This window comes from Podarcis erhardii, assembly GCF_964252035.2.
Source record: "Podarcis erhardii genome assembly, chromosome: 10".
Classification (NCBI taxonomy): domain Eukaryota; kingdom Metazoa; phylum Chordata; class Lepidosauria; order Squamata; family Lacertidae; genus Podarcis; species Podarcis erhardii.
The window spans coordinates 51,951,820-51,965,890 of record NC_138500.1 but is presented as its reverse complement, the minus strand read 5'-3'; the positions used below and the strand labels follow the sequence as shown (position 1 = coordinate 51,965,890).

The 14,071-nt window shown below is 39.1% G+C and overlaps 1 long non-coding RNA gene across 1 annotated transcript in view; it reads left to right on the top strand.

The window, feature by feature from the left end:
• LOC309350869 overlaps positions 1-14,071 on the top strand; it is a 51,213-nt gene that overhangs the window by 19,857 nt on the left and 17,285 nt on the right. Inside the window, exon 2 of the long non-coding RNA XR_014160535.1 lies at positions 6,407-6,532. This is a non-coding gene — a long non-coding RNA (uncharacterized lncRNA). The remainder of the gene's footprint in view (positions 1-6,406; positions 6,533-14,071) is intronic.

The following is a 14,071-nucleotide window of genomic DNA, read 5'->3' as shown; positions in this document are numbered from 1 at the left end:
CATATAGAAGATATTTCTTTAGCATCTCTCCTCAGGATGATTTGATGCTCTGCATTGCTTGAGCTGCAGTCTTATACAGTGGTACCTCAGGTTACATACGCTTCAGGTTACAGACTCCACTAACCCAGTACCTTGGTTTAAGAACTTTGCTTCAGGATGAGAACAGAAATCGTGCTCCGGCGGCGCGGCAGCAGCAGGAGGTCCCATTAGCTAAAGTGGGCTTCAGGTTAAGAACAGTTTCAGGTTAGGAACGGACCTCCGGAACGAATTAAGTACTTAACGTGAGGTACCACTGTACTCACTTGGGAGCATATTCAACAGGACCCACTTCTGAGTAGACCATGCATAGGATGGTGTTGTAAGTGATGTCCACTAGAGGGCTTCAATGAGAATTGAAGCAAGAGAGGTGAAAAACACATTTTTTTCTTTGTCTAAAAAAAAAAGAAACAAACCATGACTGCATCGACTCATTTAATTTTGTTACTGAGAATTAATCGGAAAAGTCCTTTTAAAAGATTTCTTCTGCTGGTTGCTCTTTTCGATCTGTTCTTTCTCACAGCAACTGTGTATCCATCTAATAGTTTTCAAATGCATGTGCCATTCCAAATAAAAAGAGAACATTATAGTGTCAGGTGAGGTAGCTGGATTATTCATTGTTATGCTTGTTCGCTAAGCCTGGAAATATGCAGTTGTCAGAATTTATATTTTAAAAATTTAATATATGCTAAAACTATTGTAAATGGCTGTTGAATTAATTCCAAAATGTTAATGAATGAAGATACTGAAGTAGTTTGACCTTCTAAACCGATTGACTTCTTGAATTGGCTAAGCATATTGTGCACTCGGTGTATTTATTTATTTATTTTTAAAAAACCTTTTTGGTTTTGTATCAGTTTATCCTTGAATCTCAAAGCAGCAGGTTGACATGGAGGAAATAACAGCTCTCACACTGGAAAAACCTTTAAGATAAGAGTCTAAATGGAAATTTAAATTACAGAAATGTCTCTTTCCTGCTGGGACTTAAATATACAGGCTTAGTATATTTAAATTCAGCCCAGCCTATAGTTCTATATCTGACATACAGTGGTACCTCTGGTTACAAACTTAATTCGTTCCAGAGGTCCATTCTTAACCTGAAACCGTTCTTAACCAGAGGTACCACTTTTGCTAATGGGGCATCCTGCTGCCGCTGTGCCGTCGGTGAGCCATTTCTGTTCTCATCTTGAGGTAAAGTTCTTAACCCGAGGTACTATTTCTGGGTTAGCGGAGTCTGTAACCTGAAGTGTTTGTAGCCCAAGGTGTTTGTAACTTGAGGTACCACTGTATGTGCCTATAACAGTGTCATAAAGCTGATTCCATCATTGTAATGTGATACTACGGTGACCTTGTGCTGGCACAGGAGTCAGACTGTCTATGTAGAGACACTCCATTCTAAATGGTTATTGCTTGGTTATTTCCATAGTCGTTTTGGCTACAAAGCATTTTGTAGCTTACTCCTAAATTGTAAGCCTGAAGACGCATAGTGAAAGAAGTATGAACTGTGACTGCATTGATGATTATCCCAAGCATCAGTATTAAAACCCTGTGATTTTTTTTCTGTGCTGAGTTAAGCCTAAATAACAAAGACTAAATAGCACAACATGAGTCACTCAAGACTGCTAATAAATAAGTGCAAGGCGGCGAAGGACAAAGGCCAGGCTCCTATTTGACAATTAAAAATTGATTAGAAAGTTTTGCACTGACCTGCTAAGTATCTGGCCTGATGCAGCATAGTGTGAGCAGAAATAAAAAAAACTGGAGATGCAAGTCAATATCTGTAGCCTGGACTGATAACTGGATGCTCAGAGGCAGCCGTTCATGCATTTCTGAAGTGACAGCATAGATTGTTGGTGGAAATAAGTTTACACACAAAACCAGTCCCTATCAGAATGCCGAAGGACTCATTCAGACTTCCTTCTGTGCCATTTCTGTTTCTAGACATAGGTCCCTGCTTAAAAGCTCTATGTCAAAGGGTTGGGTTTTGTTTTGCTTCCTCTGCAAAAATGCACTCTTTACTGCTGAAAACAACTCCATGGAAAACCCAAGCTGTTGTATGTTCAGCGTTAAAGAGTGGGTTTTTCTGGTGAAAGCAGCACGGCAAGAACAAAACAAAACAAAACAACAAAAAGCACTTGGAGATGGAGAAAACACAGGGCAGGAGGTAAGTGTGGGTGAGGCCTAAGCAGATTCCTATGTTCTTAATACTACGCTGTGAATAATACTACAGCATGCTACTTTGTTGTTGCTGTTTGTTTATGTCCCTCCTTTTCACCTGATGGGATTCAAGGCAGCTTACAGTTAAAAACAAGAATATCTAAAAACACAGAATAATAATAATAATAATAATAATAATAATAATAATAATAATAAAAGAACCAATTTAAAACAATTATATAAAAATTAATCACATGTCATAACTTGCTTAATATGGAGCAGCAGAAACATTAAATCACAGGCCAAGAATTCTCCCATTACGCCAGGGCAATCTAGTTTGTCAGTTCTGTGGGTGTTGGTGTTTTTTATTATTAATCTCACAAGGCATGGTTAATATGGGTACCCAGATGCTTAGAAAGTCGAGGTAATTTTAATCTGTTTAAGCATTTTAACTTTTGTGTGTTTTAAAGTAGGATTGTGATTCCCCCCCCCCTTGATTTCACTGCTTATCTTTTGTAAACTGCTTTGAGATTTTTTGTTTTGTTTTTACAGTCAAGCAGTGTATAAATTTTATGAAATAAACAAATAAAATGAGTAATGTTTGGCCCAACCAGATGTAGTTTGGCACAAAGTGTTCTATTTTGTCGTTTGTTATAGTGGATAACTAGAACTTAATTTTTTAGCAAAGCTTTAGATGTCATATAGAATCCATTCCCTTTTTGTTTTGTTTGTTTAGTTCTTAGATGAATGCTAGTATCTACAAAAAAAAAAAAAGGTTCATTTACATTTTATACAAGAGTCCTTGGTATTTTCAACTTTTAAGAGCTTCTGAGTATGATGAATGACTTCCAATCAATGCACTTGCATTGTGGCTGATTTTTTTATTTTTGTAAAGCAAATAATTTACTTAACAGATACTGATTTGGTTCCAGTGTGGCAACCCCATTAAAATGATTGAATACTAAATAATGCTAATATAGAGTCACAAAGAGGGATATCTAAAACATTTACTTTTCACCTGTGTCTTATCTAGTAATTATGGTCATTCCTGAGAAAATTATGGATACCTAAGTCCTATTGACAGCAATGTGGCTGAAGCATCTAAATATGAAGTCTGGTTGTTGATTTCAATGTCAATTAGGCTCACCTAAGTTTGTCTGGATTGCACCCTAAGACTGCACTTACTAGAAAATAAGCTCCATTTAACACAGAACTTAATACCTGTAAATACCTTGTATTCTAAATAGTGCTACAGGAGAATAGTATCTTGTGTTTTGTGCAGAAAATTACTTTTCACTGATAATATAGCTTCCATGATACAACTTGTTGGAAAGGATCCAGCATATCTTATTCTTCTTACTCAACCAAATATGATGATGAAATTTTATACATGTACATTACAATTTAAATGGTCATATTCAACTTTCATTGATAACTCTGTTTTCAGCTGAGAACAAAGAAGCCACTATATCCAATTTAGTCATGTGTCTGTAAATGATGAGCTTCTGGTGCCAATGATTGTCTTGTTTTTGTGTTCGTTCATCCATGCTCTAGTATGCTTTAGCTTGTCCTGAATTTACTCAACTAATTGAGAGGTACTCAACTAATTGATAGTTTGTTCTCTACCTCGACCATTTTCAGCAGCTTAAAAACAGGAGGATCTTCAAAGGAATGCGTACTTTTCTTGTTTTCAAAAGAACTTTAAATATTTAAGCATTCATGGTGTTCATTGTCTTGTATTATTCCAATAATGATGCTGGGTTGTTACTACAGCTATTAGGCAATAGTACACAGAATCACCCTTTGACCTTGAGCTCAATCTACATTGCTAGCCTTTTGTTTCCATTCTACCAAGTTGCCTTCCAAATGATGGTCATGTGTAAGAAAACATGATGAGAAAGATAAGTTGTAGGTGAGCGAATGCCAGTTACAATTCTCCATTTGGCTCTCTGCCCCGACTTCCTTTCCCTTGGCTCTTGATTTTCTCATTCTGTACTCTATGACTTCTGTCTCTTTCCATCCTTGCCTCCCTCTGTCCTTCCCTGTCACTCAGTTATATTTACAGAAAGAAGCTTTGTTGGTTGTTGAGCCTTTCTGGTGTCCACGTCCAGCCTTTGAATAACTGTTCCTAAGACTTTTAAGAATACCACTATTTGCCTCTCTTCAGTGGTGATGTACAGCAGTACCTCGGGTTAAGAACTAAATTCGTTCCAGAGGTCCATTCTTAACCTGAAACTGTTCTTAACCCGAGGTACCACTTTAGCTAATGGGGCCTCACACTGCCGCTGCGCGATTTCTGAAGCTTAACCCGGGTTAGCGGAGTCTGTAACCTGAAACGTATGTAACCTGAAGCATATGTAACCCGAGGTACCACTGTACCTGTGACACGTATTCTGTCCATGAATGGCATAGTATATATACATACCTGAATATAGATCGAGAAAATACGGTAATTATCAGCCTTGTTCCTCTGCTTTGAAATGGAAAACATAGTTAAAATTTAGCTCTTTCACCATAGTATGACAGTGATTGTATTTTCATAATTTTAATCCGAGGTACTATTTCTGGGTTAGCGGAGTCTGTAACCTGAAGCGTCTGTAACCTGAAGCGTCTGTAATCCGAGGTACCACTGTATTGGCATGCCTAAGATATATGTGGAGATAGGAATTGCATCTGCTGGCTTCAGAAAGAAACTTGATTCTCCATAAAGAAGTTGATTTTCCATGCAATTCCTAAGTGGGAAGGTGTATGTGTATTGGTGTCTCAGAGGCAACAGGTTGACTAAATGTAAGCTGTTACCTTACCTCCCACTTTTCCAGCAGTACCCCCCACCCAGCTTCATTCAGGAAGAAGAGTTTAGCATAGCAAACACACTGACTTATAGAGACGTTGGCCATGATCTTGGAACAGGCATGCACAACTTGTGACCCATCAAAACAAATGTAGCTTAGTAGCTACGTTTTATGGCAAGGGCTACTCAGTAGGGTGCAAGAGGGCATTGATTGCTCTTCTGACCGGTGTTTGTCGCATGCTACACTGTTTCTGTTCTGCTGCCATTAGGCTTCTAAAAAGGCAATGTTGTTCATTTTGCTGTCCACTGGAGTGGAATTTTACTAGATTTATTAATTATGTTCTCATCACACACCTTTCCTTTCTATGCAAAGGAAATGCAACACTTATGGCGGTGCAGAGAAACCACCATCAATTATGCATGGTTTGAGGACTGAAAACGACTGTGAATACCAATCATAATTGGTCATATTGATTTTCGTTCCAGACATGGGGCGAATAAGCAACCACAGGCAATTTCTGTTTCTGTTTCCATCAGAATTGCCCAACATCCCTATGTCTGAGGGCTGCATTCATACTTGGCCCATCTGCCTGTGGGCTACATTACAGTGCTGGGTATGGTCATCCCATACATACACATACAGATCAGTAGGGGAGGGGGTTATTGCAACATCTCCACACATCATATGGTCAGTCTGATTACTGGGGGAGGGTATTTGCAGTGTCGGTGTGTCTGCTATTGGTGCTAAAATTGGTGGGATCTGGATAGGTCAGAAAAACGTTCAGGCTGATAAACCGGGAGTTAGGTCCTCAGTTTTATGGCCTGCCAGTTGATTGACAAATCATGCTGTGCCACTTGACAGCAGAACCCTGTGGCTGACAATCTGCATTCAGCCTGGTGGCCCACAGGTTAATCTGACTTTTGTACATAGTGATACGTGCATTTCACTCACTAATTGACTTTTACTTCATTTATATACATTTATATACAATGATTTGTTTAAGTTGTGAACGCAGTCTATGATCTATGTTCCCTTTACTGTATATCTTTTCTACTCCAGTTGTGTGTTTTAAACCTGGTGTGCAAGTCATTTTGGAAATCTTACTTTATCTCCCTCCTAAAGCAAACCACTTTAGGTATTGGTTAGAGATAAGCTCTTATTAAAGATTAAACCTCATCTGATAGTTTTGGGACATGATGATCCAATGAAAATGTTGAGCCTGCTTCCAATAATGCTGCTGTATTTATACAAGCATATTTGGTTAAGTGGTGGCTTGGCATGAGTTCATTTCTACTGTCTTACAATGTTCTGGTGCTTATAAATAGACAGACAATGCGTAATTATAGTACTACAGGGGCTTCTGTATGTGAGAAGAAATGCAGTCATTTGCTAGGGATAATAATTGCTTTCATTTTCAACAGCGTTCCTCACTGTTATTTAGGAAGAAGTGATCGGCACAAAGATTGGAGAGCACCAAGACCAAAAAGAGAAATTGCACTTCTTCGTTTGTAATTTTGAGCAGCTGAAGTCTTATCCATTCACTTTCAGTAAGTTCCATTTATGTGATTTTATTATATTATCCCAACTTTCTTTTGAAAAGATTCTGTATATAATACACAGTGTCTTTTTATGAATATTGGGAAATAATACGTTACAAAATTAATTTTCCTGGAAAGTATAACCTTATTTCATAGAAAATTACAGTGTGCAAATTATCTTATCTTCATCTTATTTAGCTTTGAATGCCACACTGAATGTCTAAATCAAATTAGTCGTGATAACTATAATTATTGGACACATGTGTATTTCTTCGTGAATAGCAACAGGAGGAGCCTTTTAAAAATATATCTAGGTAGACTTTTAAAAAGTAAGTGCTGGCTCACACTTGCAGGTTATCCCAGCCACAGATAGGTCTGCCATAAGCATGTGGATATGCTGCCATATGACGTTAAGTGGCAACTTGACACAGGAAATAAATATCTGGTTGCTGAGATTTCCTTAGTCACAGACATGCTGGAGAAATTCGTAAAGGGTTCATCCTGCCTGGAGTTCCCCAAGGGAACACCAGTAGACACAGGCTTAAAGAGAAAAATTAGGCCTTTGTTAATACCAACGTACCTAGGGGTCAAACAACCCATTGGAACTGCTCTAGTACAAGTAGTTTTAGCTTCTGGAGTTGGCATGCCAAATGGGTCTTACCTCCCTACCCCACACCCCCAAAAGTAACACAGACAACTTTTAAGCTCTCTGCCTTGCTTACCAGATTGTAGGAGGCTCTCATGAGATCTTGCAGGAGTTTCCGAGTTCTTGCAAGAGCTTCCCACAGCCCATAAGCAAGATAGAGAGCTTAAAAGCTCTTTCCACAACAGGGAAACCCTGTGTAAAAAGAGCTTTTAAGCTCACTGCCTTCTCTGTGTTTAATTTGTGAGATTTCATTTAGACGGCCGTCAAGCGCATAAAGTTGAAACTGCATAAGTTAAATGTGTAAGTTGTGAGGTGTCTGTAATAGAGGCTTAATTTTCAGTGTTGCAGTATTTTTTATAATATGTTGTCCATTACTAACTGATTCATAAATCCATAACAAAATATAAGCACATCATAGATCCATTATTGGTATATGGATCACAGCATCTCTTTCAATGCCCCACAGGGTTAATCATGCCATAATTCTACAAAAGCACAGAACCACCACCACCCAAGAATCTGATATCAGGGACGTATATCTCCTCTCTCAGACACTCCATTGCCTCATTCTTCTGATATCTCTGGTATCACACTTTCATTCTATTTTCCTCCTCCCAGTCTCCTATTTTCCTCCTTTTTCTTTCTTGCCCTCTCAGTTGATTTGCTTACTTTTAGCAGCTCTGATGCCAAACTGGGCCTTGAGAAGCACATGAAGCTCAAAGAGGGACTGGGAGAGCTAGTTGTTGTTGTTCCTATTTTCTCTTTACCTCTGTGTGCCTTTCAGTGGAAGAAAAAGGAACCACCTTTGCCATCTCAAGGCAAATGGATCTTTTAGTGGGGAGAATGGGGCTGAGGCATTGTGGGCACCAGGAGAAGTCCTCAAGGATGCACAACAACCACAGGTACCACAATGGAGGCCCCTGCTCTTGAATATGCATTAAGGGTGGTCAAGAAGTTCTTAGCTTTTAACAAACTAGATGTTGTGCTGGTCTGCCCGCACCACATACCAAAAGCCAGGGGTAGCTGTACAATTTGAAGGAGTGCACAATTCTCCTTATGCCCACCACTTGGCTGTCTGTAGTACCTTTCATTTGTGCCTGTTCTTTGAACTGCATTCTTTGTTTTGTATGTGATTGGTGGAAACTTGCATTTTAAAGAAAGATATTGGTCCGAAGTAGAACGGAGATGAGCTTGGAGTTGAGCTGAAAACTTTTAAGCCCCCATCCAGTCAATATTTAAAGCATTTCAACTATTAATGTTGTCTGATATTGATTTATTTTACACTGTTGGCAGGCGAGGGGGTATGTGATGTGATGTCCTTCCAGCTGGCACACTTTACATTGAATTTTCAATCCTGTATGTTCCTGTACGCACTCCAGGGAGATTGATTTGGGAGTTTGTTACAGACATCTCCTGGAGTGATCTGCACAGTATCTTGTACTCTCAGTAACAATGATAACAGTAATAGGAAATAATGCACCAACAGTCCTTGTCCCCACCCCCAAGAAAAATACTCAGGAAATTGAAATAATAAATGGCATTTAATCATGGGGGCAGGGTTTGACTTCAACCAGAGAGAAGGGGGTTATTACAACCATGTTTCATCTCCAAGGCTCCTGTTTTATTTTCTTGCTTGTTCTCTGACTAGTGTGATGCTTCACCTTTCTCTGTTAACCTTGTTTCTTTTCTCCCTTGACTTTATCATGCATAAGCACTTACTCATGAAAATACTTCTCTTGAGCTCAAGGGTGCTAGCCAACAGGAGAATCTTACCACACACTTCTGCTCATCCCTACATCTTTTTCTTATCTCCAGTTCCTGAACCCTACTCTGGAGTATGGAGGCTTTGGCAACATCGGGATACTGCCTTAAATTACTACACAAAACCTTCCCAATTTTTGCTTATGGCTTTGTACTAATATTCAGGGAAATGTGTGTGTGTGCTTAATTGAAGGTATCCCTCGATTGCTGTTCAGATGTCATTGGAAAAAACTTGTTTCCTTATATCCTTGTTAGTGACAATGTCTGCGTTTTCTCTTCTTTAAAAGGATAATTAGGTGGCAATGCAATTAATCTATCACTTCTTGAGAGAAGAGCATGTCACTGAGATAAAATTGAGAACTAATCAATTTACTTCCTGCTTTAAGGATTCGCTGTCTTTTATCTGATTAATTGTTCATGATCTGAACAAAAATGATATTTTAAAGGTGGTTTGCAAATACTTTTTGAAAACAAAGGTATATACCATGTAGAAGATTTTTATATTCTGACCCAATCCACATTAGGTATTTCAAATAGTAATACAATGGGCAGTGTGTGAATTTGGGGTTGGTAGACTGGATTCAGACTAAAATATATATTTTATTTGAACAACTGAATTCATAGTGGTGGTAACATCACTACACTATCTCTTCCTCCCAATGACTATACCTGTTTTGTCTTTGCTTTTCAATCATTCATTCTTCGTATCCTGTATAACCAGAGTGCAATTATGTGTTATATTAATGTCTTTCCAGTCATGGAGGTGCAGTGATGCGGAAAGATTCAACAAGTTTTGAATGATTTGCAGGTGCTGAAGCCGCTTCTTTTTTTGGCAGAGGGTGGAGAGGAGGCTGCAATTCCTGTTTACTATAATATTCTTGTTCTGGCATTCACCTTAGCAAAAATGCAGTGCTAGAGGTTTTTTAAAACTAGGACATTTTCTAATTGTTTCAGAAATTGATAGTATTGTTCAGTGAGGCTTCCAGTTAAATGTGAATAAGATTGCAGCCTAGATATTATAACTCTGAAGTGTAAAAAAAAAAAAAGGCATCTTTCATGGAATATTGATATGATGCAGTCCAAGGCCAAGACTGGGCATTTAACCAATTGCTGAGAAAGTTGTCTTGTCCAAATAAAACTTGATGACTCCAAGGGATGCTAAGCATCTTGTTAAACTGGCTGCAGTGCCATGATATTGGTTCCCCTTTAAACAATAAATTTCAGATTTTCTTGATTTAGCAACTGCAAATGTTTCTGTACTATATGGAGGATCTTGGTCTAATCCATTAGAACAGTTATAACAGAAGAAGAAGAAGAGTTTGGATTTGATAAACCCGAAGGAGTCTCAAACCAGCTAACATTCTCCTTTCCCTTCCTCCCTCACAACAAACACTCTGTGAGGTGAGTGGGGCTGAGAGACTTCATTTTTTTTAAAAAAAATAATATTTATTAGAAATTTCCAATTACAAAAGAAATAAAAAGAACAAAACATTCCAATTTAAAATCCTATTTTCAGTAACATCTTTCCAGGACTTCCCCTCCCCTCCCCCTCTTGTATTCCAATTTTTACAAATAAATTCAGCAAATTCTTATCCCAGATTTTGAACTTATTATCATTAGCCCAGTTTTAAAAATATTTTCCCTAAAATCGACCTGTTCCCTTCCGTGCGTTCCCTCCTTTAATATACAATACAGATTAAAATAATCAAATAAAAATAATCCTTAAAGAAGGATCGAACATTTTTTATGTATGCAACAACGGCAGCAAGGATTCTCATTGCAAAAAACTGGAAAACTCAAGATCTACCCACACTGGAAGAGTGGCAGATGCAGCTGATGGACTATATGCAACTGGCCGAGATGACCGGCAGAATCCGTGATCTGGGAGAAGAGAAGATGGAGGAAGACTGGGAGAAATTCAAGATGTATCTACAAAAACATTGTAATTTGGTTGAATGTTAAGAAGGATGCTAGATTATAAAAAACTGGCCACCACTAAACTAGATTTAAATTTGATGATAAGTGAGACTAAAGAAAATATAATTTTTTTTGGAAGAAGTGCTAGATTATATTTGAATGAGTGGACATGAGATTGTAAACAAGTTGATAATTTGTTTGGAAAAAAATTTTTTAACGATGTAAATGGGAGCGGGAGAGGTGAGGGAGTCCAAAGAAGTGATGAAATTGTTGTAATAGAAGTAAGATCGTTTATTATGTGTGCATTTATATTTAAAAACCTTAATAAATATTTATATAAAAAAAAAATCAAATATAATTAATTAAAATAAAATTGTAAAATATAATTAAGATAATCAAATATAATTTTACGCCCTTTGGATTCCAAATTTCCCTCCCCCCTTTCCCGGTTGCGTTCCCAATGTTCATCAACGTCTGATGTCTTCCTGGAGCTCCCACATCTATCTAGGCCATAGTCCTTTACCAGTCATCTTTAATTTCGAATATCCAATCTTGGAAGGAGTCTATCTCAAAAAGGCCCATTTCTTCCATCCAGATTTTTATATTTAGGAGTAAAAACTCCAATTTTATTTCTTAGACTTTTCAAATCTGGATGTCCCAAATGTTCCCACTTCCAACTTTATCCAATTCTTGTTGTTCTTGTTGTTCTTGTTAATCCCTCTCCTCCTTTTTTTTTTTTTCCTGCTCTCCTGCACAAATGTTCTAATTCCAAAAGCTTCTAATTCCTCTGCAGAGGCTCTGTTATTCAGGAACAAAACATTATGCCAAGTCCCTTCCATTCTTCAGTAGATAAATCTATTGTCTCCTTTAGTGTGTAGACCTCTGTAGACAAAATAGTGTTCCATTCCTGCAGTTTCCCAGGAGATAAAAAGTTCTATTCAAGTTCCAAGCCAACAATACTTGTAATATCCCTCAGCTCCTCTAGGTGGATTGCAATAACTCAGTTCCCTTCCAGATCACGCCCACCAGTCAAAATAACTTGTTATTCCTTGTTTTAAGCAATTTGTATCCAATTTATAACAAATGTAACCGGCAAAGTCCTCGTAACAAAGTTCTCATTTTTGTTCTTCCGCTTTGACAGCTCTTTGACAGCTGTCAAAACCTCTCTTTCTCTTCTCCCGGCGCTCTCACAAATCGCTCCCAGGATTCCGGGGGGGGGGGGTTGCTTTTTAATTCAATTCCACTTTTCTCCTCCAGCTCAGTCTTATAATTTTCCATCGCGAAGTTAGTAACTTTGTCAAAATAGGGTTGCGCTCGATCTTAGTTGTCAAATCCTTTACTTTAACTCCTCTACGACGGGGGGGGGGGGGGCTGACTTCCTTTTTGCGCCTCCCCCGCTCGCTCCGAATTTTTTAAAAAATTTATCCCCCTTTTTAGTCCAGGTTCCAATTACTCACGGGTTATTCTTTTAAGTCCAAATTTTCAATAGAAGAAGTCAGCGCTCTCCGTCGAATGGCATGCGGCTTCGCTCGGCAGGGGAAGCGGAGGACTCAAAGCACCACCCCCCCCTGTCACCCGTTCCGCAGCCTTTAAAAAGGCTCCTTCGCGGGTCGGGGGGCGCAAAAGGTGCCAGCCGAGTCACCATGTCCATGGGTTTCAGTGCCCATGGTTTTTGAGGGTCCCCGCGTCGCCGGCGCGGTAGGACCCAGCCCCTGCCGAGCAGGCTCCCTCCGGAGCTCGGAGGGAGTCCGCCATTCGGCGATGGCGCCAACCCGGAAGTCTGGGGCTGAGAGACTTCAGAGAAGTGTGACTAGCCCAAGGTCACCCAGCAGCTGCATGTGGAGGAGCGGAGTCGCGAACCCGGTTCACCAGATTACGAGTCTACCACTCTTAACCACTACACCACACTGGCTCACAGTCTTCTATCTCCCTGCTCAATCAAAGCAGCAGATAATTCTTAAGTTATTTGATGTCCAGTGCCCAAGTCTTTTCCTTTAGTTGACCCATAGCTTCTCCCAGCAATTCCCAGTAACTCTCCTTTCTTTACCAGTGCTTAGCATTTATTTTCTCTCTACTCAGCACATACAAGACACCCCAGCCATTTCAGTTTGGATTGAATTCTGTCATCGCATCCCACCAATCAAAATCAGGACTCTCATTTTTTTGGTTCCAGGCTCTTGCATGAGAACAAAAATTGAGTGTTTTTTGGTTCGGCACTCTGGCGCATGCCAGCTGGACCAAAAAAGGGAACACTCTGGGATCCAATCAGAAGCTAGGGTGGCTTCTGTAAATCTAGGATGTTCCACTTAAATTGGGATGGTTGAACAGGACGCCACATTAGTTTGTGCTATTGTCCAATAGGATGAAGCAAGATGTCTACTGACTGAGTAATTTGAGTTTACCAGCTTCCGTTGCTGGTTTGGCAGATTGAAAGCATGACAGTTTAACTGTCACTCAGGCCTGTTGCTGGCCCACCACTGATAAACCATCTCCACAACTCTCAGCAGATACTCATAGCCATTTAGAGGCACTATATTCAGTTATGTATCAAACCCTTTAAACATTTCAAAATTTACCTCTTGAAAGAAACATGATTTCATGACAAATAACATTGCAGTAATACTATAAAAATCCCTTTTTTAAAAAGTTAGTTTTATTTGTTTGTTTAGAGCAGTGTTTCCCAAACTTGTGTCTCCAGCTGTTTTTGGACTTCAGTTCCCATCATCCCTGACCACTGGTCCTGCAAGCTAGGGATGATGGGAGTTGTAGTCCAAAAACAGCTGGAGACACAAGTTTGGGAAACACTCATTTAGAGCATTTGTTCCTCCATTGTTCAGCAAAAAAGGCCCCCAGAGTGGCTTACATAAAATCAATTAAGCCAAGACAGAAATGAAAAGACATGGCACTAAGGGGAAAGAGACAGGGGGAGAGAAGAAAAAATAAAACTTGATTACTTGCATCATTGTTTTTATAATGACCAACTGGGACAGTTCAAATATAGGAGGTTGGACTAGGAATAGGCAGTATAAGACTTATGAGCCTATTAAGTCTGCTAACTTTCCCTTTGCTTGTGTAGGAATGACTTTTCTGTGGGCTAAATAGAGCAGTGGGTTTTTAGGAGCAATATGGGCTAGATATGTGCTGTGTTTTGTTGCTTGCTCCTCATCTAATCCATGCTATTCTAACATTTTAAAATGCCAGATAATAGTTAACATATGAATAAC